Source organism: Sminthopsis crassicaudata, chromosome 1 (genome assembly GCF_048593235.1).
Source record: "Sminthopsis crassicaudata isolate SCR6 chromosome 1, ASM4859323v1, whole genome shotgun sequence".
NCBI classification, from domain to species: Eukaryota; Metazoa; Chordata; class Mammalia; order Dasyuromorphia; family Dasyuridae; genus Sminthopsis; species Sminthopsis crassicaudata.
In genome coordinates, this window is record NC_133617.1 from 171,594,830 (window position 1) to 171,621,825 (window position 26,996).

Here is a 26,996-nt window from a genome sequence, read left to right on the forward strand (position 1 = left end):
CTACAAACAGCTGTCATACAAACTATTTGTGAAAATATAGCAACAGAAATTATGAAAAGACAACTTGTTAAAGAAAACGCTAATGAGGTTTGTAGAAGAATTATACTAGGACTACATAAGGATGCTCCTTTAGAGGAGATCATAAAATGCTGTGCCACAGTGGGCACAAATGCCTTTTATACCCAGGCTATGATGATGAATCAGGAAACACAGGATCACTCTTGACAAGGGACTTCCAGAGAGACTCGTCAATGCGTTCAGTGTGGTAAAGTATGGTATCTAAAAGCTCAATGTAGGCAAAAAGATAGAGTGAGAATACAGGGTGAGAGAAGACCCCAAACCCCATGTTCAAAATGTCACGGGCTTCTACTGGACTTCAGAATGTAGACTGACCCAGAAAAATAAGAGGCAGGGCCCAGCTCCAAGACCTCAAACAAAAAACAGGTGGGACCTGATGGCAGCTGAGTTTACACCCAGAGAGTCTTTAGAAGCTCAATACTCTGATATGATCAGTCAGCTGAAAAGCAATCCGATGGGAGAAAGGAATTACACACACACACACACACATACATACACACACATACACAACCACACACACACACATATGAGGATTAAAACAACATATCAAGAAAATGAGTGTATACACTACCACATATTGCATTTGTAAAAGAAATACATCAATATAGCTGTAATGATAATTAACCCTATTAATAATTATGTTAATCAAAATTTTGTGAGTATTTCTGTGTGACATACAAAAAAATTGCTAAAATAAAATACATCTATTTATGTTGTTAAAAATGCACAAAAATTTAGGAATAAATGGATCTTATCTTAAATTGACAAATTATATATATATAAAATCAAGAGCTACTATTATATGCAATGGGTATAAATGAAGACCTTTTCTGTAAGGCCCTTTAAATGGGAGGACACAGTGCAACGGGAGATTGAGGCCTGGAAGTAATCTCTGTGGATATTAGGACTGTCCTGTAGGTGGGATCTTGGCCATACTGAGATAGCTTCGTAATGGGTGACTCTCTTGCTGATTGGCTGTGTGTGTGACTTCACAGGCCCTTTATAAGCCCACTGCAGACAGCAGTCGCTCTCTTTAACCTGGCACTCTTTACCCTGGCTCCCTAGAGATGGATGGCCAAAAGAGGTAAGGATTTTGGTAGTGGACACGTGGGTCTTCTGACCCGGTATTCACTTGGGAACTAACAAGTCAGGGCATCAAGTCAGGGCATTATGTGAGTAGGTATAATAAAGGCTTTTAAGATTACACGTGGCTGTTCTTGAGCATGCTACCGGTTATTAAACTATAGATTCAAGAGATCATGGCCAGAGACCTATGAAGGCCTCAGAGGAGGCGAGCCAGGTAGAGTTGACACTGCAAAGGTCAGTGGTCAAAGGTACTCTGTTGGGCCTAGGACAGACTAGTAATTGTAACTGCCAGGAGGGCATGTTACACTTTTCAAAACAACCAAAGGTAAAACAAATAGCTTCATTGTTACTAGTTCTATCTGACAAAATACACAAAGCAGCTGATGGCATGATTGATAAAATGTTGGACCTAGAGTCAAAAAATCCTCAGTTCAAATCCAGTCTAAGACATTTACTAGCTATTTGATTCTGGGTAAATTACTTAAATTTTATTTGCCTCAATTTCCTAGTGATGATAAAAGTACTGTCTACTCTTCAGAGTTATTGTGAATATCAAATTAAATATTTGTAAAAATCCCTTAATATAATGCCTAGTACGTAGCAGGCACTATACAAATGCTTATTCTTTTCCCTGCTTATAGTACTAACTATAATAATAAGAAAAATAAATTGAATAAATAAGTATAGGAAAACAAGAAACAAAATTATCATTCTCTATATATTTGCTATAATGGTCAGCTCTAAAGAGTCAAAATTTTAATTGACACAATACTTTAGCAATCATACACAATCTACAATTATTTCCACATAATTCATTTGCATGTCTATATTATATCAATAAAACCCTTTAGCAAGAATTATAAAGAAAAATTATTAATTATGGAATATACAAAATACTTGAGAGTCAACATAAAAATATATGCATAAGAACTATACCAGGTATCCCAGATGTCTTATGTATATTTATGATATCATAGCTCAAATGAATAATACTTTAATCAACTACATTATATAAATAAAACCACAAATTACTGTTCATACAGATAAAAGCAGAACTAAATAATTGATAACAGTCAATCATAGATTAGTCAATGTAACAAAAATTATACTATTACTTATATTAATTTTCTTATTTAATGTTATGCCAATCAAACTATTAAATAATTACTTTGAAGAACTAGGGAAAATAATAAAAATCACATGAAAGCAAAAAATTCAAGAATCTCAAGAAAAACAAGAAGGAAATAAATGTTTTGAAGTGCCTATTATTTCAAGGACTATGCTAAACACTTTATAAATATTACTTAATTTATTCCTCATAACCTGAGGGGTAAGTTCTATTATTGTCTCCATTTTACAATTAAGGAAACTGAAGAAGGTAAAGTTTAAATGATTTCCCCAGTCATACAGCTAATAAGTATTGAGACTGAATTTGAACTCTGGTCTTCTTGACTCCAAGCCCAGCATTCTATTCACAGTGCCATCTAGATGCTTAAAAGTAGGAATCAAAAAGTGTCTAGCTATGCCAGGTCTCAAACTATCATACAAAATCATAATTCCCATCAATATTTGACATTAATAAATAAAAATATGAGATTGATTAAAAGAGACTAAGTAAACAACATACAGAAGCAAATTATCCAATACTATAAATATTCCTGAAATACAAAGATTCCAAGCTGACTATCTCACAAAATCCCTGGGAACATCAAACAGAAATCTGGAAGAAATTAGATTTAAACCAGCACCTCACAAATTATACTAAAACAGGCCCCTAGAAATATGTAACTAAGATATAAAATTGGATATGTAAAAATATAAATGTGTAAGTATATGTGAATAAAATATTAAAAGATATTTAAAAGATGTGTAAGATAAATACCTTACATAAATATAAAATAAGAAAAACAAATTAGGAAAAATTGTTCTATCTCAAACCTAGCACATAGTAATTGCTTCATAATTTTGTTGAATTTATCATTATTATAGAATACTATTATGCTATGATATAGAAATATTTACAATATTATATTATGATATAGAAATATTTATAGTAAATATTTGTGTACTTACAAATATTTATATACTATAATGTAGGTACTGCAAGTATTATCATCGTATTTCACAGATTATGAAAAAGAAACAAAAAGGTTAATTGACTTGCCCATAGTTACACAGAAAGAAAGCATTGTAGTCAGGACTCAAATTAATCTTTTATATCATTTTACATATTTATATATCTTATTTTATGTCAGTTACAAGTATAGAATTTAGTGCAGAATTCTATCTCCAATTCAATTTGCACAAAGAGCAAGTTGAGAACAAAGTGCAGAAACCTCTTATCCCTAGCTCAATATATATTGACCATGTTTTGTTCTAGATTACAAGGTCTTTGAGGGCAGGCTCTTTGAAGCTCTAAGCAGGGGTTCTCAAACTACGGCCTGTGGGCCAGATGCAGGCCTCTGAGGACATTTATGTGGGCCACCGGGTTATGGCAAATGGGCTGAGGGACAGAGACAAAGTGTAAGGTTTTGTGTTTACTACAGTCTGGTCCTCCAGCAGTCTGAGGGACAGTGAACTGGCCCCTTGTTTAAAAAGTTTGAGGAGCATTGTGTCTATAGTATTGAGAAAGAACTGAACGAGGAGTCAAGTAATATCTCTATTTGTGGTTCAGAGACTGAGTAGGAGACTTTGGATAAGTGACTTGCTACATTGCCCATGGACAAAGCCCAACTCTACCATCTCTACAAAAGTGACCATGAACCTCTCTGGGCCTCAGTTTCTCCATCTTTAAATTAAAGGTCATAGACTAGATAATCTCTAACTCAGGGAATCTTCATCTGCGGATCCAAGAATTTTAATCTGATATTCATATATATATACACACACACACATATATATGTATATGTATATACATATATACATATATATATATTTACTATATTTGGTTTCCTTTATAATACTATGCATTTCCTATTAAATTTTATGCATCTATTAAAATAAAAAATTTGTTCTGAGAAGGGAATAAAGGAATTCATTTTGTTTTCACAAAGAATCCATGATGTCCAAACAATTAGGAACACATCCTTCTAGCTCTATAATCTGTAATACTAAATTATTTAACTATTCTGGAACAAAACAGAAGTTAGCTAAAATGATCAGGATATTTATTTTTTACTCAATTTTATGCCATTTCTCCCATCTTCCACAGTATTTTAGCAATAACTGGTAATGTTTACACATTCATATATTCTAGGTTTCTCTGTTAATATGGAATATAAATTCATTCTCAGATGTTACCTATTGCATTCTTAGAATGTCATTCTGGGAGTTTTTTTCTAAGAAAGCGGAAGAAAATGCAATCTTTTTGAAAAGTAATAACCACTGGTTCAATATTAGGAAAACTATTAGTATAATTGACTATATTAACAAAAACCATATGATCATCTCAATAAATGCAGAAAAAACATTTGATAAAAGCCAACATCCATTCCTATTAAAATACTTGAGAGTATAGGAATAAATGGACTTTTCCTTAAAATAATTAGTAGCATCTATTTAAAACTATCAGCAAGCATCATATGTAATGGGGATAAACTGGAACCATTGTCAATAAGATCAGGAGTGAAACAAGGTTGCCCACTATGACCACTACTATTTAATATTGTATTAGAAATGCTAGCTTTGGCAATAAGAGTTGAGAAAGGAATTAAAGGAATTAGAGCAGGTAATGATGAAACCAAATTATCACTCTTTGCTGATGATATGATGGTATACTTAGAGAACCCCAGAGATTCTACTAAAAAGTTATTAGAAATAATCCACACTTTTAGCAAAGTTGCTGGATACAAAATAAACCCACATAAGTCATCAGCATTGTTATATATCAATAACAAAATTAAACAGAGTTATAAAAAGAAATTCCAACTTCCAGCCAAGATGGCAGTGTGGAGGCAGACAGCTGCTTGAACTCCGCGTTTTCTCTCAGAACTTACTTCAGGACAAGTCTCAGAGTTAATGCTTGACCAGAAAAGAAACCCACAAATAATCACCAAGAGAAGACATCCTTGAAATTCGCCAGAGAAGGTCTGTATTTGTTCAGGGGAGGGTCAAACAGACTGGGCACAGACTGAGGGCAGTCAAGCCAGAGCCAGCCAGCCAGCTCAAACAGCTCAGACTGGTGGGGGGAGGGGTATGATCTCTGCCGTTCCTGCGAAAAGGCTTTTATCCCAGTGTGGATGTTCTGTCTTGGCAGCAAGCTAGGAGCAGCAGGGAGGGTGTAAACACCAGAGGTGAAGATTAAAACCCCAGAAAGCTAGCATCTCTCGGAACCTGCCACCCCCACCCTCACCTGGAGTGACTCAGCACATTCTCAGAGCCTCAGAGCACAGAAGCAGCACAGCCATCGCTGTCCTGTTAGTGGCTCTCTCCTGCCCTACCCCCAGTGTATAGAGGAAGCCCAGTAACACCATTCAGCCCCATCCCCCACAAAAACAGACCAATTGTTTCTCTTGTCAATTTGTTTTCTTCAATTCCACTCTTGACAAAATGAACAAAAAATTCAAAAGGGCTCTAACCATTGACAGCTTCTGTATGGAGAGAGAGCAGACTTCAAATACTGAGGAGACTAAAAACAGACTATCCCCAGAGGAATCCCCTATGGGGGATATGATCTTCTCCTCAATACAAAAGAACCTCATAGAGGAAATCAAAAAGGCTCTCACAAGAGAGCTAGAAGAGAAATTGGAAAAGGAAAGGGAAGCTTGGAAAGAGAGCCTGGAGAAGTTATCCAGAGTGGATAAAGAGATCAAATCATTGAGAAATAAAATTAGTGAATTAGAAAAGGCAAGCAACTCCAAGGAAAACAGGATTAATGAGCTGGATAAAGAAATCAGCTCTCTAAAAAATAAAATTGAAAAAATTCCATAGAAGAAAAAAACTCACTTAAAAACAAAATTGGACAATTACAAAAAGATATTTAAAAAGTAAGTGAAGAAAACACATCATTGAAAATTAGACTCGAAGAAGTAGAAATGAATGACTCAAGGAGAAACCAAGAGGTAGTCAAGCAAAACCAGAGAAGTGAAACAATTGAAAAGAATATCAAGTACCTTATTAGAAAAACAACAGACCTTATTAGAAAAAACAAACAGATCCAGGAGAGACAATTTAAGAATAATCGGACTCCCTGAAAAATGTGAGGAAAAAAAGAGCTTGGACACTATTTTAGAGGAAATTATCAAAGAGAACTGCCCAGACGTTTTGGAAACAGAGGGTAAAATAGACATTGAAAAAATTCATCTATCACCAACTGAAAGGGACCTTAAAATCAAAACGCCAAGAAATATAGTAGCCAAGTTCAAGAACCATCAGACAAAGGAAAAAATATTGGAAACTGATAGAAAAAATCAATTCAGATATGGAGGAGCCACAATAAGGATAACACAGGACCTAGCAGTGTCTACATTAAAAGAACAAAGGGCCTGGAATATAATATTCCGAAAGGCTAAGGAACTTGGTATACAGCCAAGAATAACTTACCCAGCAAGAATGAGCATCGTTTTCCAGGGAAGAAGATGGACATTTAATGAAATAAATGAATTCCATCTATTCTTGATGAAAAAACTAGACCTACATAAGATGTTTGATCTTCAAATACAGAACTCAAGAGATTTCTAAAAAGGTAAAAAGAAATCTTGAGAACTATACTTTTGCCATAAAAATATCTAAAGAACATATATATAATTAGTCCTAGAAACTAGAGGTGGAAAGGAAAGTATATCATAAAAAAGGGTAAAGTGATGGTATCTCATGAAGAGGCAAAGGCAACCTATTATATTTGAGAGAAAAAAAGGAGGGAGATGAACATAGTGTGTATCAAATGACATATTCGATTTATGGTGAAACTTCTTCCACATCATTGAAAAGTGAAAGGGAAGGAGTAAGCTAAGGGGAAGGGAATACAGAAATTGTGAGGAAAAGGGGTAAAATAATGGGAGGAACTTTAATGTGGGGGAGGGATACTAAAAAGGGAGGGCTGTGAAAAGCAAGTAGTGTTCACAAGTTTAATACTGGGTAGGGGGGTAAGAGGGAAGGAAAGGGGAAAAGCATAAGCAGGGGTTAATAGGATGGCAAGCAATATAGAATTTATCATTCTAACCATAAATGTGAATGGGGCAAACTGCCTCATAAAGAGGAAGCAGTTAGCAGACTGGATTAAAAGTCAGCATCCTACTATATGTTGTTTACAGGAAACACACCTGAAACAGGGTGATACATTCAAAATAAAAGTAAAAGGGTGGAACAGAATCTATTATGCTTCAGGCAAAACCAAAAAAGCAGGAGTACCCATCCTCATCTCAGATCAAGCAAAAACAAAAATTGATCTGATTAAAAGAGATAAGGAAGGGCGTTATATGATATATTTATGCTAAAGGGTAGCATCAATAATGAAGCAGTATCAATATTAAACATATATGCACCAAGTGGTGCAGCATCTAAATTCTTAAAAGAGAAATTAAGAGAGCTGCAAGAGGAAATAGATAGCAAAACTATAATAGCGGGAGATCTCAACCTTGCACTCTCAGAATTAGATAAATCAAACCACAAAATAAAAAAGAAAGAAGTCAAAGAGGTAAATAGAATACTAGAAAAGTTTGATATGATAGATCTTTGGCGAAAGCTAAATGGAGACAGAAAGGAATATACTTTCTTCTCAGCAGTTCATGGAACCTATACAAAAATTGATCATATACTAGGGCATAAAAACCTCAAAATCAAATGCAGTAAGGCAGAAATAGTAAATGCATCCTTTTCAGACCACAATGCAATCAAAATTACATTTAATAAAAAGCCAGGGGAAAATAGACCAAAAAATAATTGGAAACTAAATAATCTTATACTAAAGAATGATTGGGTAAAACAGCAAAACATAGACATAATTAATAACTTCACCCAAGAAAATGACAATAATGAGACATCATACCAAAATGTGTGGGATACAGCCAAAGCAGTAATAAGGGGAAGTTTTATATCTCTACAGGCCTACTTGCATAAAATAGAGAAAGAGAGGGCCAATGAATTGGGCTTACAACTAAAATTGTTAGAAAAGGAACAAATTAAAAACCCCCAGACAAACACAAAACTTGAAATTCTAAAAATAAAAGGTGAGATTAATAAAATTGAAAGTAAAAAAACTATTGAATTAATTAATAAAACTAAGAGTTGGTTCTATGAAAAAACCAACAACATAGACAAACCCTTAGTAAACCTGATTAAAAACAGGAAAGAGAAAAAGCAATTTGTTAGTCTTCAAAATGAAAAGGGTGAACTCACCACTAATGAAGAGGAAATTAGAACAATAGTTAGGACCTACTTTGCTCAACTTTATGCCAATAAATTTGATAACTTAAATGAAATGGAAGAATATCTTCAAAAATATAGCTTGCCCAGATTAACAGAGGAAGAAGTAAGTAGTCTAAATAGTCCCATCTCAGAAAAAGAAATAGAACAAGCTATTAACCAACTCCCTAAGAAAAATTCCCCAGGACAAGATGGATTTACATGTCAATTCTACCAAACATTTAAAGAACAACTAACTCCAATGCTATATAACCTATTTGAAAAAAGATAGGGATTGAAGGAGTCCTACCAAATTCCTTTTATGACACAGACATGGTACTGATACCTAAACCAGGTAGATCGAAAACTGAGAAAGAAAACTATAGACCAATTTCCTTAATGAATATTGATGCTAAAATCTTAAATAAGATATTAGCAAATAGACTTCAGAAAATCATCCCCAGGATAATACACTATGACCAAGTGGGATTTATACCAGGAATGCAGGGCTGGTTTAATATTAGGAAAACTATTAGTATAATTGACCATATTAATAATCAAATTAATAAAAACCATATGATCATCTCAATAGATGCAGAAAAAGCATTTGATAAAATCCAACATCCGTTCCTACTAAAAACGCTTGAGAGTATAGGAATAAATGGACTATTCCTTAAAATAATAACAAGCATATATTTAAAATCTTCAGTAAACATCATATGTAATGGCGATAAACTAGAACTTTTCCCTGTAAGATCAGGAGTGAAACAAGGTTGCCCACTACCACCATTACTTCAATATAGTACTAGAAACTCTAGCCTCAGCAATAAGAGCCAAGAAAGAGATTCAAGGAATTAGAATAGGAAATGAGGAAATCAAACTATCACTCTTTGCAGATGACATGATGGTATACTTAGAGAACCCCAAAGACTCTGCTAAAAAGCTATTAGAAGTAATTCAGAATTTTAGCAAAGTTGCAGGATACAAAATAAATCGACATAAATCCTCAGGATTTTTATACATTACCAACACAATCCAACAGCAAGAGATACAAAGAGAAATTCCATTCAAAATAACAGTCAATAGTATAAAATATTTGGGAATATATCTACCAAAGGAGAGTCAGGAATTATATGAGCAAAATTACAAAACACTTGCCACAAAAATAAAGTCAGATTTAAATAATTGGAAAGATATTCAGTGCTCTTGGATAGGCCGAGTGAATATAATTAAGATGACAATACTCCCTAAACTAATCTATTTATTTAGTGCTATACCAATCAGACTCCCAAGAAACTATTTTAATGACCTAGAAAAAATAACAACAAAATTCATATGGAACAACAAAAGGTCGAGAATTTCAAGGGAAGTAATGAAAAAAAAATTAAGTGAAGGTGGTCTAGCTGTACCTGATCTAGAACTGTATTATAAAGCAACAGTCACCAAAACCATTTGGTATTGGCTAAGAAATAGACTAGTTGATCAGTGGCATAGGTTAGGTTCACAGGGCAAGATAGTGAATAAAAATAGCAATCTAATGTTTGACAAACCCAAAGATCCCAAATTTTGGGATAAGAATTCATTATTTGGCAAAAACTGCTGTGGAAACTAGAAATTAGTATGGCAGAAACTAGGCATGGACCCACATTTAAAACCACATACTAAGATTAGATCCAAATGTGTCCAAGATTTAGGCATAAAGAAAGAAATCATAAATAAATTGGAGGAACATGTGATGGTTTACCTCTTGGCCATGTGGAGGAGGAAGGAGTTTGTGTCCAAGCGAGAACTAGACACCATTATTGATCACAAAATAGAAAATTTTGATTACACCAAATTAAAAAGTTTCTGCACAAACAAAAGTAATGCAAACAAGATTAGAAGGGAAGTAACAAATTGGGAAAACATTTTTATAGTTAAAGGTTCTGATAAAGGCCTCATCTCCAAAATATACAAAGAATTGACTTCAATTTATAAGAAATCAAGCCATTTTCCAATTGATATATGGTCAAAGGATATGAACAGACAATTTTCAGATGATGAAATTAAAAAGATTTCCACTCATATGAAAGAGTGTTCCAAATCACTATTGATCAGAGAAATGCAAATTAGGATAACTCTGAGATATCATTACACACCTGTCAGATTGGCTAAGATGACAGGAGGAAATAACGATGAATGTTGGAGGGGCTATGGGAAAACTGGGACACTGATGCATTGTTGGTGGAGTTGTGAAAGAATCCAACCATTCTGGAGAGCAATCTGGAATTATGCCCCAAAAGTTATCAAAATGTGCATACCCTTTGACCCAGCCGTACTACTACTGGGCTTATATCCCAAGGAACTACTAAAGAAGGGAAAGGGACCTGTATGTGCCAAAATGTTTGTAGCAGCCCTTTTCATAGTGGCTAGAAGCTGGAAAATGAATGGATGTCCATCATTTGGAGAATGGTTGGGTAAATTATGGTATATGAATGTTATGGAATATTATTGTTCTGTAAGAAATGACCAACAGGAGGAATACAGAAAGGCTTGGAGAGACTTACATCAACTGATGCTGAGTGAAACAAGCAGAACTAGGGGATCATTATACAATTCAACAATGATACTGTATGAGGATGTATTCTGATGGAAGTGGATATCTTCCACATAGAGAAGAGCTAATCGAATTCCAATTGATCAATGATGGACAGAATCAGCTACATTCAGAAAAGGAACACTGGGAAGTGAGTGTAACCTGTGAGCATTGTTGTTTTTTTTTGTTTGTTTGTTTGTTTGTTTTTGTTTTTGTTTTGTTTATCTTCCCAGATTATTTTTACCTTGTGAATACAATCCTTCTTTTGCAACAACAACAAAAATAAAAATAAAAAATAAAATAAAAAGAAATTCCATTTTAAAGTAACTACACATAGTGTAAAATATTTAAGAATCTATTTGACAAGGGAAAATCAGAAAGTATACGATCAAAACTACAAAACACTTTTCAAACAAATAAATTCAGATCTAACCAATTGGAAAAATATTAAATGTTCTTGGATTGGGCGAGCAAATATGATAAAGATGACAATACTACATAAATTAATTTATTTAGTGCTATACTAATCAGACTCAAAAAACTATTTTAATGACCTATAAAAAATAACAGCAAAGTCTATATGGAAAAATGAAAGGCCAAGAATTTCAAGGGAATTAATGGAAAAAAAAAATCAAATGAAGGTGGCCTAGCTGTACCAGAGCTAAAATTATATTATAAAGCAGAAGTCACCAAATCCATTTGGTATTGGCTAAGAAATAGACTAGTTGATCAGTGGAATAGAGTAGGTTCAAAGGACAAAACATTCAATAACATTAATAATCTAGTGTTTGACAAACCCAAAGACCCCAGTTTTTGGGATAAGAACTCAATGTTTGACAAACATTGCTGGGAAAATTGAAAATTATTATGGCAGAAACTAGACATTGGCCCACACTTAACATCATACACCAAGATAAGGTCAAAATGGGTTCATGACCTAGGCATATATAATGAGATTATAAATAACTTAGAAGAAGATAGGATAGTTTACCTCTCAGACTTCTGGAAGAGGAAGGAATTTATGACCAAAAAAAGAACTAGAGATCATTATTGATCACAAAATAAAAAAATTTGATCATATCAAATTGAAAAGTTTTTACAAACAATATTAATGCAGATAAAATTAGAAAGGAAGTAATAAACTGGGAAAAGATTTTTACAGTCAAAGGTTCTGATAAAGATCTTATTTGCAAAATATATAGAGAATTGATGCTAATTTATAATAAATCAAGCCATTCTCCAATTGATAAATGGTCAAAGGATGTGAACAGACAATTCTCAAAGAAATTGAAACTATTTCTAGCCATATGAAAAGATGCTCCAAGTCATTATTAATCAGAAAAATGCCAATTAAGACAATTCTATGGTACCACTGTACACCTGTCAGATTGCTTAGAATGATAGGGAAAGATAATACAGAATGTTGGAAGGGATGTGGGAAAACTGGGACACTGATACACTGTTAGTGGAATTGTGAATATATCCAGCCATTCTGGAGAACAATTTGGAACTATGCTCAAAGAGTTATCAAATTGTCCATACCCTTTGATCCAGCAGTGTTATTACTGGGTTTATATGCCAAAGAGATTTTAAAGAAGGGAAAGGGACCTGTATGTGCAAGAATGTTTGTGGCAGCCCTCCTTGTAGTGGCCAGAAACTGGAAAGAGTGGATGCCCATCAGTTAGAGAATGGCTGAATAAATTGTGTTATATGAATATTATGGAATATTATTGTTCTGTAAGAAATGAACAGAAGGTGATTTCAGAAAGGCCCAGAGAGACTTACATGAACTAATGCTGAGTGAAATGCGAAGGACCAGGAGATCATTACATACTTCAACAACAATACTATATGATGATCAATTCTGATAGAAGTGGCCGTCTTCAAAAGTGAGATGAACCAAATCAGTTCCAATAGAGCAGTAATGAACTGAATCAACTACATCCAGGTAAAGAATTCTGGGAGATGACTATGAACCACTACATAGAATTCCCAATCCCTCTATTTTTGTCTGCCTGCATTTTTTTTATTTCCTTCACAAGTTAATTGTACACTATTTCAAATTCCGATTCTTTTTCTAGAGCAAAATAACTGTTTGAACATGTATACATATATTGTATTTAACTTATACTTTAACATATTTTTTGTTTTTTTCTCATTTTTTAAAATTAATTTTATAATTATAACTTTTTTTTGACAGTACATATGCATGGGTACTTTTTTACAACATTATCCCTTGCACTCCCTTCTGCTCTGAATTTTCCCCTCCTTCCCTCCACCCCCTCCCCTAAATGGCAGGCAGTCCCATACATGTTAAATGTGTTATAGTATATCCTAGATATCATATATGTGTGCAGAACTGAATTTCTTGTTGCACAGGAAGAATTGGATTCAGAAGATAAAGATAACCTGTGACAAAAAACAAAAATGCAAATAGTTTACACTGATTTCCTAGTGTTCCTTCTGTGGGTGCAGCTGATTCTGTCCATCATTGATTAATTGGAATTAATTAGCTCTTCTCTTTGTAGAAGATATCCACTTCCATCAGAATACATGCTCATACATATTGTTGTTGAAGTGTATAATGATCTCCTGGTTCTGCTCATTTCACTTAGCATCAGTTCATGTAAGTCTCTCTAAGCTTCTTTTTATTCATCCTGCTGGTCATTTCTTACAGAACAATAATATTCCATAACATTCATATACCATAATTTACCCAATCATTCTCCATTTGATGGGCATACCTTCATTTTCCAGTTTCTAGCCACTATGAAAAGGGCTGCCACAAATATTTTGGCACATACAGATTCCTTTCCCTTCTTTACTATTTCTTTGGGATATAAGCCCAATAGTAGCACTGCTAGATCAAAGGGTATGCACAATTTAATAACTTTTTGTGCATAATTCCAGATTGCTCTCCAGAATGGCTGGATTCTTTCACAACTCCACCAACAATGCATCAGTGTCCCAGTTTTCCCATATCCCCTCCAATATTCACCATTATTTTTTCCTGTCATCTTAGCCCATCTGACAGGTGTATAGTGCTATCTCAGAGTTGTCTTAATTTGCATTTCTCTGATCAATAGTGATTTGGAACACTCATATGAGTGGAAATAGTTTCAATTTCATCATCTGAAATTTGTGTGTTCATATCCTTTGACCATTTATTAATTGGAGAATGGCTTGATTTCTTATAAATCAGAGTCAGTTCTTTATATATTTTGGAAATGAGGCCTTTATCAGAACCTTTAACTGTAAAAATGTTTTCCCAGTTTGTTACTTCCCTTTTAATCTTGTTTGCCTTAGTTATGTTTGTACAAAAGCTTTTTGATTTGATGTAATCAAAATTTTCTATTTTGTGGTCAATTATGATTTCTAGTTCTTCTTTGGTCACAAATTTCTTTCTACTCCACAAGTCTGATCAGTAAACCATCCTATGTTCTAAAATGTATTTATACTCTTGTTCTTTATTACTAAATCACGGACACATTTTGATCTTATCTTGGTATGTGGCGTTAAGTGTGGGTCCATGCCTAGTTTCTGCCACACTAATTTCCAGTTTTCCCAGCAGTTTTTATCAAATAATGAATTCAAAAGTTGGGATCTTTGGGTTTGTCAAACACTAGATTGCTATAGTTATTCACTATTTTGTCCTGTGAACCTAACCTATTCCATTGATCAACCAGTCTATTTCTTAGCCAATACTAAATAGTTTTGGTGACTGCTGCTTTATAATATAGTTCTAGATCAGGTACAGCTAGGCCACCTTCATTTGATTTTTTGTTTTCATTAATTCCCTTGAAATTCTTGACCTTTTATTATTCCCTATGAATTTTGTTGTTATTTTTTCTAGGTCATTAAAATCGTTTCTTGGGAGTCTGATTGGTAGAGCATTAAATAATTAGACTAATTTAGAGATTATTGTCATCTTTATTATATTCTCTCGGCCTATCCAAAAGCACTTAACGTCTTTCTAATTATTTAGATCTGACTTTATTTTTGTGGCAAGTGTTTTGTAATTTTGCTCATGTATATCCTGACTTTCCTTTGGTTGGTAGACTCCCAAATATTTTATACTATCAACAGTTATTTTGAATGGAATTTCTCTTTGTATCTCTTGCTGTTGGATTTTGTTGGTGATGTATAAAAATGCTGATGATTTATATGGGTTTATTTTGTATCCTACAACTTTGCTAAAGTTGTGAATTATTTCTCATAGCTTTTTAGTAGAATCTCTGGGGTTCTCTAAGTATACTATCATATCATCTGTAAAGAGTGATAGTTTGGTTTCCTCATTACCTACTCTAATTCTTTTAATCTCTTTCTTGACTCTTATTGCCGAGGCTAGCATTTCTTATACAATATTGAGTAGTAATAGTGATACTGGGCAACCTTATTTCACTCCTGATCTTACTGGGAGAGGTTCCAGTTTATCTTCATTACATATGATGCTTGCTGATGATTTTAAATATATGTTCCTGATTATTTTAATGAATAGTCCATTTATTCCTATACTCTCAAGTGTTATTAGTAGGAATGGATGTTGGATTTTGTCAATTGCTTTTTCTGCATCTATTGAGATGATCATATGATTTTTTGTTTATTTGTTTATTGATACACTCAATTATGCTAATAGTTTTCCTAATATTGAACCAGCCCTGCATTCCTGGCATAAATCCCACTTGGTCATTGTATATTATCCTGGGGATGATTTTCTGTAATCTTTTTGCTAATATTTTATTTAAGATTTTAGCTTCCATATTCATTAGAGGGATTGGTCTATAATTTTCTTTCTCTGCTTTCAACTTACCTGGTTTAGGTATCAGTGCCATGTCTGTGTCATGAAAGGAATTTTGTAGGATTCCTTCAATCCTTATGTTTTCAAATAGTTTATATAACATTGGAGTTAATTGTTCTTTAAATATTTGGTAAATGTAAATCCCTCAGGTCCTGGGGATTTTTTTCTTAGGGAGATGATTAATAGTTTGTTCTATTTCTTTTTCTAAGATGGGACTATTTAGACTACTTACTTCTTCCTCTGTTAATCTGGGCAAGCTATATTTTTGAAGGTATTCTTCTATTTCCTTTAAGCTATCAAATTTATTGGCATAAAGTTAAAGTAACTCCTAATTATTGCTCTAATTTCCTCTTCATTAGTGGCGAGTTCTCACTTTTGATTTTTAAGACTAACAATTTGATTTTCCTCTTTCCTTTTTTTAATCAGATTTAATAAGGGTTTGTCTATTTTGTTGGTTTTCTCACAGAACCAACTCTTAGTTTTATTACTTAATTCAAAAAAAAATTTTTTTTTACTTTCAATTTTATTAATCTCTCCTTTTATTTTTAGAATTTCAATTTTCGTGTTTTTCTGGGGACTTTTAATTTGTTCCTTTTCTAGCATTTTTAGTTGCAAGCCCAATTCATTGACCTTCTATTTCTCTATTTTATGCAAGTAGGCCTCTAGAGATATAAAAATTTCCTCTTATTACTGCTTTGGCTGCATCCCACACATTTTGGTATGATGTCTCATTATTGTCATTTTCTTGGGTGAAATTATTAATTAGTCTATGATTTGCTGTTTCACCAAATCATTCTTTAATATGAGATTATTTAGTTTCCAACAATTTTTGGTCTATTTTCCCCTGGATTTTTATTGAATATAATTTTCATTGCATTGTGGTGTGAAAAGGATCCATTTACTATTTCTACCTTACTGCATTTGAGTTTGAGATTTTTATGTCCTAATATATGATCAGTTTTTGTACAGATTCCATGAACTGCTGAGAAGAAAGTGTACTCCTTTCTGTTTCCATTTAGTTTTCTTCAAAGATCTAACATATCTAACATTTCTAATATTCTATTTACCTCTTTGACTTCTTTTTTATTTATTTTGTAGTTTGATTTATCTAATTCTGAGAGTGCAAGTTTGAGATCTCCCACTATTATAGTTTTGGTGTTTGTTTCTTCTTGCAGCTCTCTTAATTTCTCTTTTAAGAATATAGATGCTGAGCCACGTGGTGCACATATGTTTAATATTGATACTGCTTCATTATCTATGCTTTAGCTTCCTTATCTCTTTTAATTAGATCAATTTTTGTTTTTGCTTGATCTGAGATGAGGATGGCTACCCCTGCTTTTTTGGCTTCTCCTGAAGCATAATAGATTCTGCTCCAACCTTTTACCTTTATTCTGTATGTATCACCCTGTTTCAGGTGTGTTTCCTATTGGTATTTCTTAAGTGGCTAATTACTTTTTTTATTACAGCTTTTTATTTACAAGATATATGCATAGGTAATTTTTCAGCATTGACAATTGCAAAACCTTTTGTTCCACTTTTCCCCCCACCCCTTCTCCCAGATGGCAAGTTAACCAATACATGTTAAATATGTTAAAGTATAGTGGCCAAATTTCCAACATATTGTAGGATTCTGGCTTTTAAGCCAGTCTGCTAACAGCTTCCCCTTTACCCCATTCATATTTATGTTTAAAATTACTAATTCTATATTACTTGCCATCTTGTTAACCCCTGCTTATGTTTTTCTCCTTTCCTTCCCCCTTACTCCCCTCCCCAGTATTAAACTTGTGAGCACCACTTGCTTCTCACAACCTTCCCTTTTTAGTATCCCTCCCTCACCTTAGATTTCCTCCCCCTATTTTACCCCTTTTCCTCACAATTTCTGTATTCCCTTCAGTTTAGCTTACTCCTTCCCTTTTCACTTTTCCCCTCCCACTTTTCAATGAAGTGGAAATAGTTTCACCATAAATTGAATATGTCTATATTTTTTCTCTTTAAGCCAATTCTAATGAGAATATGATATACACTATGTTCATCCCCCCTCCATTCTTTCTCTCAGGTTACCTTTGCTTCTTTGTGAGATATAGTAGCACCACTATCCCTTTTTTCTGATATAATTTCTTTTCCACCTCTAGTTTCTAGAACAAGTTATATATGTGTTCTTTACATATATTTATGGCAGAAATACAGTTCTCAAGGTTTCTTTTTACTTTTTTAGGAATCTCTTGAGTTCTATATTTGGAGATCATGCTTTTTGTTTAGATCCGGTTTTTTCATCAAGAATAGATGAGATTCATTTATTTCATTGAGTGTCCATCTTCTTCCCTGGAAAAAGATGCTCATTTTTGCTGGATAAGTTATTCTCTTGGCTGCATACCAAGTTCCTTAGCCTTCCATAATATCATATTCCAGGCCCTTCGATCCTTTAATGTGGACTCTGCTAGATCCTGGGTAATCCTTATTGTGGCTCCTCCATATTTTAATTGATTTTTTTCTAGCAACTTGCAATATTTTTTCCTTTGTCTGCTGGTTCTGGAATTTGGCCACTATACTTTAACATATTTAACATGTATTGGTTAACCTGCCATCTGGGAGAAGGGGTGGGGGGAAAAGGTGGAACAAAAGGTTTTACAATTGTCAATGCTGAAAAATTACCTATGCATATATCTTGTAAATAAAAAGCTATAATAAAAAAAGTAATTAGCAACATAAGAAATACCAAGCAAGGTATATATATGTACATTCCAGTAACTGTTATTTAGCCTTGGTCACAAAAGAAGCATTTCAGAGTATAATGTCAGTGTTTCCAATTTCTCCCTAATAAAATCATTCAAAGTACTGAACAACTAAGAAGCAGCAATAATACAATGTATCTTCAAAGCAACTAAAGTACTATGTGGAATATTAAAATACCCCATTTCACTTTCACATGGACCATTCAAAGAATGGCCATTTAACTAATTCCATCAATTTTTCAAAAGACTAAGTAGAATGACATAGTTTTTTCATAAGTATAAAGAAAAAAGTAATATATAGAAATTTACATATCCCAAATACATTTCAATAATGTTTTGTAAGTGATAGAAAAAGAATTTGCTCTACTGAATATGTACTGTGACACATTATAGAGCATGGTATGTAATTACTTGAAATGATACCATAATTATATAAACATGGTTATAGTGTAACTATGTCCCTTAAAAATAAAACCTATGTTTCAAATCCCAGTAAATTATGGAAAATATAACTTACAGGACAACTCATAATTTTATATATATATATATATATATATATATATATATATATATATATATATATATATATATATATATATATATATACATTATATAATTAAGAGTATTCATAAAATGGCTTGGATTAAAGAAGCAAACTGACTGAAGGAAAACACTGTAATAATGTGTCATAATGTTTTAAATAATTCACAATTTAATGAGGCATACCTTCCATGCACAGAATAATTTTTTTAATTGTACCCTCCCCAGTGTCCTCTTGGAAAAGGCATTGACAAACTGAAATGCATTCAGCATAGAACAATCAACATTATGGAATAAAAAAGAATAAGTTTTCTCTCTACTTTTAAGTTGATCAGTCCTCATACTCCAATAGAATCTAACCAAAAATTTGAAGTATCTGGCACTATTCTAGGCTGTAAGGATGCATCAGAAGAATTCCCATTTTACCAAGCTTCTGGGACCAAGCAGAAAATAGAGAACTAATTTTTGTAATAGAGTCATGAAGGGTATTATCAATCCCACTTCAGATAGCAGAGGCCTGAAATGCTATGGTTTGGATGAATTTTCCTATATTTGACAGTTTCACTAGATTAGCTTTATGATATTAAAAGGAAAATAAAATTATCAGAGGCCCCAAAGCAAATGTCAAGTGTTTACCATGTATCAGGTGCTGTGCAAAGAGCTTCTGGAGAAAAAAAAAATGTGAAATAACCTCTCCCTCTGATGTGTGATGGGAATGAAGGATAAATGCTCAATATGTGGAAAGGACAAAAAGATACAAAAGTGTGAAAAAATCAGAGTCTATATTTTTAAAGACCACACAAGTATACAGTACTATGATGGAAGGAAATTAATATAAAGTCTTAAATTAAAGAGAATTGTGTTGTTAACTAAGATGAAAAATTAAATTAAAATAAAAAAAATAATTTGTGAAAATAACATTCCCTTAAAAAGTATCTTGAACTGTTCTAATGCTCAATTTCAGTTACTTTCTTAGTAGTCTCCTATTAAAAATTTAGTGTCAGTATATTATCCCCAGGGATAGCCTGGTTTTAATGAAATCCTTTCTAGGATATCAACTAAACATCTCCATGGAATCAGGTACTGAGAAGAAAATTTTAATATATTTTGTATTTCAGATTAAAGATTTGCTAAGTATCACTCTTTGAGTTTCACTGTGTTTCAATTCATTAAGCACTTACTAATTAACTACTATATACCAGGAATTTTGCTAGTTATAGCAATAATAGCAGTGACAAAAATAACCTATCCCACTCCACTCACCCTCAAAGTAATGAATTCACATTTAGACTGTTTTAAGAGGAGTCACACTGATAAAAACAGTTAGAATAACTGATACAACACAATGAGTATCTAAACTTTTCTGACTATTATGTATATCCTTATTTTGTCATTTCTAATAAAGGTATTCAAAGGCACGTAGGATCTCCTACAGTAGATTGAATTGGTTCTAATTTTACTCTATTAAGGTTAAAACAGGGGTGCCTCAGGTTTCAGGAGACACTCAGGTCAATATGTAATTGTGTTAGAGCTAAGAATTTCCTAGTCAGATTTCAAGTGAGTTGTAGCATGTTTCACATCAGGCCCAGAAAGACCAGGGTGCCTATATCCCCAAATAATGTATATGTTATTTCTTCATCCTTTATTTAAATATCAGTAGGTTATACATAGTTAAGTTCCCTATGACTCTTAGATTTACCTTTCCTCCACAGATCAAAAAGTCCTATTATCTGGCTCGCATGTTTTGAGTCAAGAAATTTTAAAATATGGATTGTAAGTTTTTATAAATTTGATGAACAGAATGGAAAATGTAACCAACTATGAAAAGTTATTGTTCTTATTCTGTCTTTCATAAAAAGATATACTTTTATAATCTGTCCTCTTTATGGAGATGACATAGGAAGGAGCCTCCTACTCCTGAAAAAGCTATTCTGCTAATTAGAAAAACACTTTTTCACCTAAACTTAAGTAAGAATCAGAGAACATGTTTGTTGTCCTTCACATACCTCCAATCATACCTTCTTTATACCTGCTATTAATTTCTTGTGAAAGAAGTGAAAGATTCCACTGAAGTTGAGGGGTTTTTTTTTAAGACTTTTATATAATAACTGCCATGATATGTTAGATTTAGATTTTAAAAACTCAGTCATCCCTGGTAAATTTGTTTTAAGTTTGTTCAAACCCTATTGAAGAGTAAAATGGCATTAAATCACTACTAATATTTTCTTTACCTAAACAGAAAAAAAAATGATATCAAAGATTCAGTGCTTAAGGTCCTTTCTTCTATGAGCACATAATACATCTTTTACATGATAAAAATAGGAAACTTGCTTCTAAAATATGAATTATTCACTACATTGTGTAAATGTGTTTCTTTCATATTCACAAAACCCCAAAGTCAGTTATGTAAATTTTAACCTACACTAATTACCTCAGGGTTGAGCAAGCCAAAAGCTGGCAGAAACAGTAGGGGGAAAAATGACATTTCAGTCTCTAGAAATCCATTTGCTAGATATTTTTCCAATAAAAAAAATTTATATTTTCTAAGAGTGAAGTTAGTTGATTTTGTTTCTGAATAAAAATATTTCTCTCCTTTTACCTTGAGCCTTCTTCATTATTTCTGATATATGTATGTATATATATATGTATATATATATATATATATATATATATATACATATGCATATATATATATACATATATATGTATGGATATATATACATATACATACATATATATATATATGTACATATGTATTTGTATATTTTTCCTTTTGAGTATAATACATTTGAAGAATAAGTATGACAATGTAAACTCTCAAAAGCCTATAGGCTGTTCAATTTTGGAGGCATAGTTGTCTAACTTTCTGTATTTGAGTGTTTTCATATTAAGGAATCCTTAATAGTTTATATTTAATTTCATTAACAATTCTTCCAAGAATAAACATGATATTTAGCAGTAATAAGATAGAAGATACTCTCAGAATTACAGTAGATGAGAGATGGAAAGAATCTCAAAGGACAGCTAATTCAACCCATACCTAAGCAGGAATCCCCTTCACTATTCTACACAACTGGTTTCTCTGTATCTGTTTAAAGATCTCTAATGATTCATTACAAGTTAGCTAGTTTATTTTTTTTTTCTGCCAACATTGCACAAAAATCTTCTTCATAATTTTTACTCATTACAAGTCTAATCCCTCTTCCATATGGTTTCCTTCAGATACTTGATATTATTATTGTGAAACACCCATAAGCCTTCTCCATACTGAACAGATACAATACTTTAAATAATACCACTTTTAGGTTCTTCCCAGAATTCCAGTTGCTCTACTTTGAATGCATTCATGTTTGTCAAGTTCATTTCTAAAAATTTTTCATTCAATACTTGACACAATCCTGGAAGTAAGAATGAATCAGAGTTGCAAAATGAAATGATCATATGTTCCTCTTTCTGAACAAGGTAACTTTCATAATGAAATATTATTGTCACCATTTTTTTCTTTTTAATGCCATATCACATTGTTTATTCAAATTAAGTTTGTACAATACTTAGAAACCTCAGTGGTTTTTGTTTGTTCTTTTTTACAAACTTATTTAACTATGCCCTTCACCCCATCTTTAACTTGTACAGTTGAGTTTGGGAGGCCAATTATGTAACAATATTTTTTCCTGCTAAATTTACTCTCACAAAATAGTGGAAGTACAGACTCTCTTGAGTTGGAAAGGGCTTTCAGAGGCCATCTTGTTCAATGTGTACTGCATTAAGAATCCTCCCTTTAATATAATCAAAGCATAGACTTCTAGCCTGAATGGGAAAACCTCCCATAAAATGGAACTCAAAAGTCTCCTCACCAAAAAAAAAAAAAAAGCATCTAAAGGCATTTTATACAGTGCTTTGAAACGGATCTAAAATATAAAGAGTGATTAATAAATGCTAGTTGATTAAGAGTTTTAATTGATAATTGATTTTTCCAAACGCCATGCTATAATTTTCTTCAAATCTTCCAGACACAAGCCTCTTTCTTACTCAGGGGCCAAGTAAACAATTTTCACTTAGCTTCTACATAACAAAGATACATTATTTGAGTTAAATACTCAAAGACTTCTAGGCTACCATCTCAACCTCTTCCTCAAAATCCTCTTATTCAATGTAAATTATTGCTTCAGACCACACCTCAATGGAAAGTTCCTAAAGCCTTTTAACATTGTAATTTAATTTCTCCCAAGTTATCAGTTGTTGTTTTTGTTGTTGTTGTTGTTGTTGTTGTTTTGTTTGTTTTGTTTTGTTTTGTGTGTGTGTGTGTGTGTGTGTGTGTGTGTGTGTGTGTTATTAAAATGTGATGCTGCAAATGTGGTTTGACTGGAGTAAAATAGAAAAAATCCATCAAATTATTCATATTAAAATCGAGACCTCATTCAGAGTAAAACTACTCTATTTCTTTGGCTGTTATATGATAATACTGACTCAAATTGTCAGTATACTAAAACCCCAGGACTTCTTCCCATGAATTGTTGTCTGCTTATGCTTATTTCTTATTTTATTTGTGCTAAAAGAAATAATATTTTTTCCAACTTTTCAAACTCATTTTTAAAATCATATAAAACTTAGCATTTATTACTGTTATATTATATTTTGTGATATGTAGGACAGTGTTTTAGTGTGTTAAAATCTTTTCTAGATTTGAATTCTGCAATCCAACTTGTTGACTCTCATGTCATCTGACATGACTTCATGTCATCTGAAAACTTAACAAACATATCATCTATACATTTATTTAACACAGGACAAATCCTAATAACATGGAATACTCAAGCAGAAAATTTCTTACAAGTTGACATTAAACTCCTGACTAAACTTTGGGTTTGGTCCTTCAATGAGTTCCCAGTCTATACAACAGTCCTATTATTTAGCTTGTTTTATGTAGAGCTTCCCATGATTTATGATTCTAAAAACCCCATGATAAAAATAACTTAATCTGGCATTATCAATTCTCTATGACACATTTTGTATTCATCTCTTCCTTTAGTAGATGTTTATTAATTAATCATCCCTTTTGTAATAAATTCTAGATTTTTTTCCAGAAATTGGAATTATGCTACTGGACTAAAGTTTCTAGGCATTCTAGTAAAAATTATTATATTAGCAAAGGTTTAAGTAAGTTATATATTTAGAGAAAAAAATGACAAATTAACTCAACCAAACTAGAAGTTTTTTATGTTCTTTGCACTGAGCTGTTCGGCAGCTCTATTGCTTATACCCACTTCTAAGTCACAGTTCAAAGCTAAGAAAAGCATATTTGATTATGAAAGAGCAAGAGCTTGAAAAGCAACGTTGATTGCAATCCTAAGGAAACAGGAGTCATTTCTGAGTAAGGACCAGAGCACAAACTATGAAAGCAGTAACCACATCTCTTTAGATGACACCATTTTAATAAGCACCCAGAAGTAGCACGAAAATAACAGTGCAAAAATTCCTAAAACTTGAGACAATCTCCTCCCCCAAATACACATGCCATACACCAGAAACAAAACCCAACTTTAACAAATTCAAAGTTAAAAAAAATTGTAAAAAAATGAGCAAACAATAACAAGAAAAAGTTACACATAAAAACTACTACAATGATATGGAACATCAAAACATTAACTCAGAAGACAATGAAATCAAACAAAGCCTATAAGCAAAGTCTCAACAGAAAAAGAATGTGAATTGGTCACAAGTAAAATAAGAATTCTTGGAATTATTCAAAAGATATTTTAAAATCAATTAAGAGTGATAACTGAAAAAATAGGTAAAGAAATGAGAATGAAGGATAGAAATTATGAAAAGACAACTAAGAGTTTGGTTAAAAAGACACAAAAATGCATAGGTAATTTTTTACAACATTATCCCTTGTACTCCCTTCTGTTCCAAATTTTTCCCCTCCTTCCCTCCACCTCCTCCCCTAGATGGTAGGCATTCCCAAACATATTAAATATGTTATAGTATATCCTAGGTACAATATATATGTGCAGAACCGAATTTTGTTGTTGTTGTTGCAAAGTAAGAATTGGATTCGGAAGGTAAAAATAACATGGGGAGAAAAACAAAAAATGCTAACATTTTACACTCATTTCCCAGTGTTCCTTTTCTGGGTGTAGCTGATTCTGTACATCATTGATCAATTGGAATTGGATTAGCTCTTCTCTATGTTTAGAACCTAGACAAAACTTGTTGTGGCTCTCTAAATAGAGTGAGCTCTGTGGATACAAGCCCAAAGAAATAGGCAAAATGGAGTTTATACTCCAATCACCTGTGACCAACTATTCTTATGTAGACACTTCAGCACAGATTAATTACTCTATAGCAGAACATGAGCAAATTGCTTCTGCTGCTATCAAAGCATGGGGCTTTATCCAAGAGAAACAGACAGAGGAGAGGCCTTCACGAAAATAGCACAAGGGCCAAATGAACCCTTTGCTGATTTTGTGGGACATTCGCAGACAGCTGTCATATAAACTACTGGTGAAAATGCAATAACAAACATTATGATAAGGCAACTTGCTAAAGAAAATGCTAGTGAGGTTTGTAAAAGAATTATACTAGGACTACACAAGGATGCTCCTTTAGAGATCATAAGATGCTGTGCCATAGTGGGCACAAATGCCTTTTATACCCAGGCTATGATACAGAGTTCCCAGGATCCAGGACAGGCTCCCTCTTGGCAATAGACTTCCAGAGAGACTTGTCAATGCTTTCAATGTGGTAAAGTAAGGCATCTGAAAGCTCAATATTGGCATAGAGACAGAGTGAAAAAACAGGGTGGGAGAACAAGACCCAAAACTCCATGTTCAAAATGCAATAGAGGCTTCCATTGAGCATCTGATTCCATTGGGTATACTGATTCAGGGAAGTAGGATGGGGGGGGGGGGGGAACAGCTCCAGGGCCCAAAACAAAAAATACTTGGGGCATGAAGGCAGCCCATGCTACACCTAGAGAGCATTTAGAAGTACAATACTCAGACATGACCAATCAGCCAAGAAGCAGCCTGATGGGAGAAAGGGACTACAATTAGGGAGAATAGAGTTATATGTAGCTGAGACAACTGAGATATCCCCTGGAGAGGTGAAATCTGGTCCTCTCCACCCTATAGATCCCTTGTCTCCAGCACAGTAGGCTTGACCATTTCACCTCCTGAGAGTACTTACAAAAGAGTATTCTTCCATACACTGATGTGGGAAACTGAGGAATGTGTAGATAATATCCCAATCACTAATGCAGGTAGACAATGCGTGACTTATCACCTGGGAGAAGTAGCAGCATCAGGTTTACTGATACAGACTCCTAATAGGCAATCTGGTGATAGTTGCTCAGATTCTGACTCCAAACAACAGAATCCAGGAATATTCTGGACTTCAGCAGTTACAGCTGACCAACCTATGCTCACTGTCTATATAAATGGCATATCATTAGAAGGATTGATAGACACTGGTACAGATCATACAGTCATTAGAGGTGCCAACTGGCCCAGTCATTGGCCAAAGATTAAGGCATCCATCTATATGTGTGTAGCATAGGAGGATCAATAGCATCTTGATATAGACATTTGAAGGTGAGACAGGAGTTTTTCCTCCTTTTACATTTGAAAAAGTCCCCATCATTCTGGGGGGGAAAGACATTTTACAACAGTTAGGATTACAAATGAGTACTTCGGTTTTTTAGGCAGGGCTGCTGTTGAAGGCCTGCCATCACTCTCACCCATTCCTATTCAATGGAAAATTGATATACCAGTGTGGATAGAACAGTGGCCCTTATCAAATGATAAAATCCAGGCCTTATTAGATATAGTACAGGAGCAACTTGACC

At 33.4% G+C, this 26,996-nt stretch overlaps 1 protein-coding gene across 1 annotated transcript in view; it reads right to left on the reverse strand.

Moving 5' to 3' along the window:
• LOC141549476 (uncharacterized) overlaps window positions 1-26,996 on the reverse strand; it is a 228,049-nt gene that overhangs the window by 79,192 nt on the left and 121,861 nt on the right. The gene's annotated exons all lie outside the window — the stretch shown is intronic.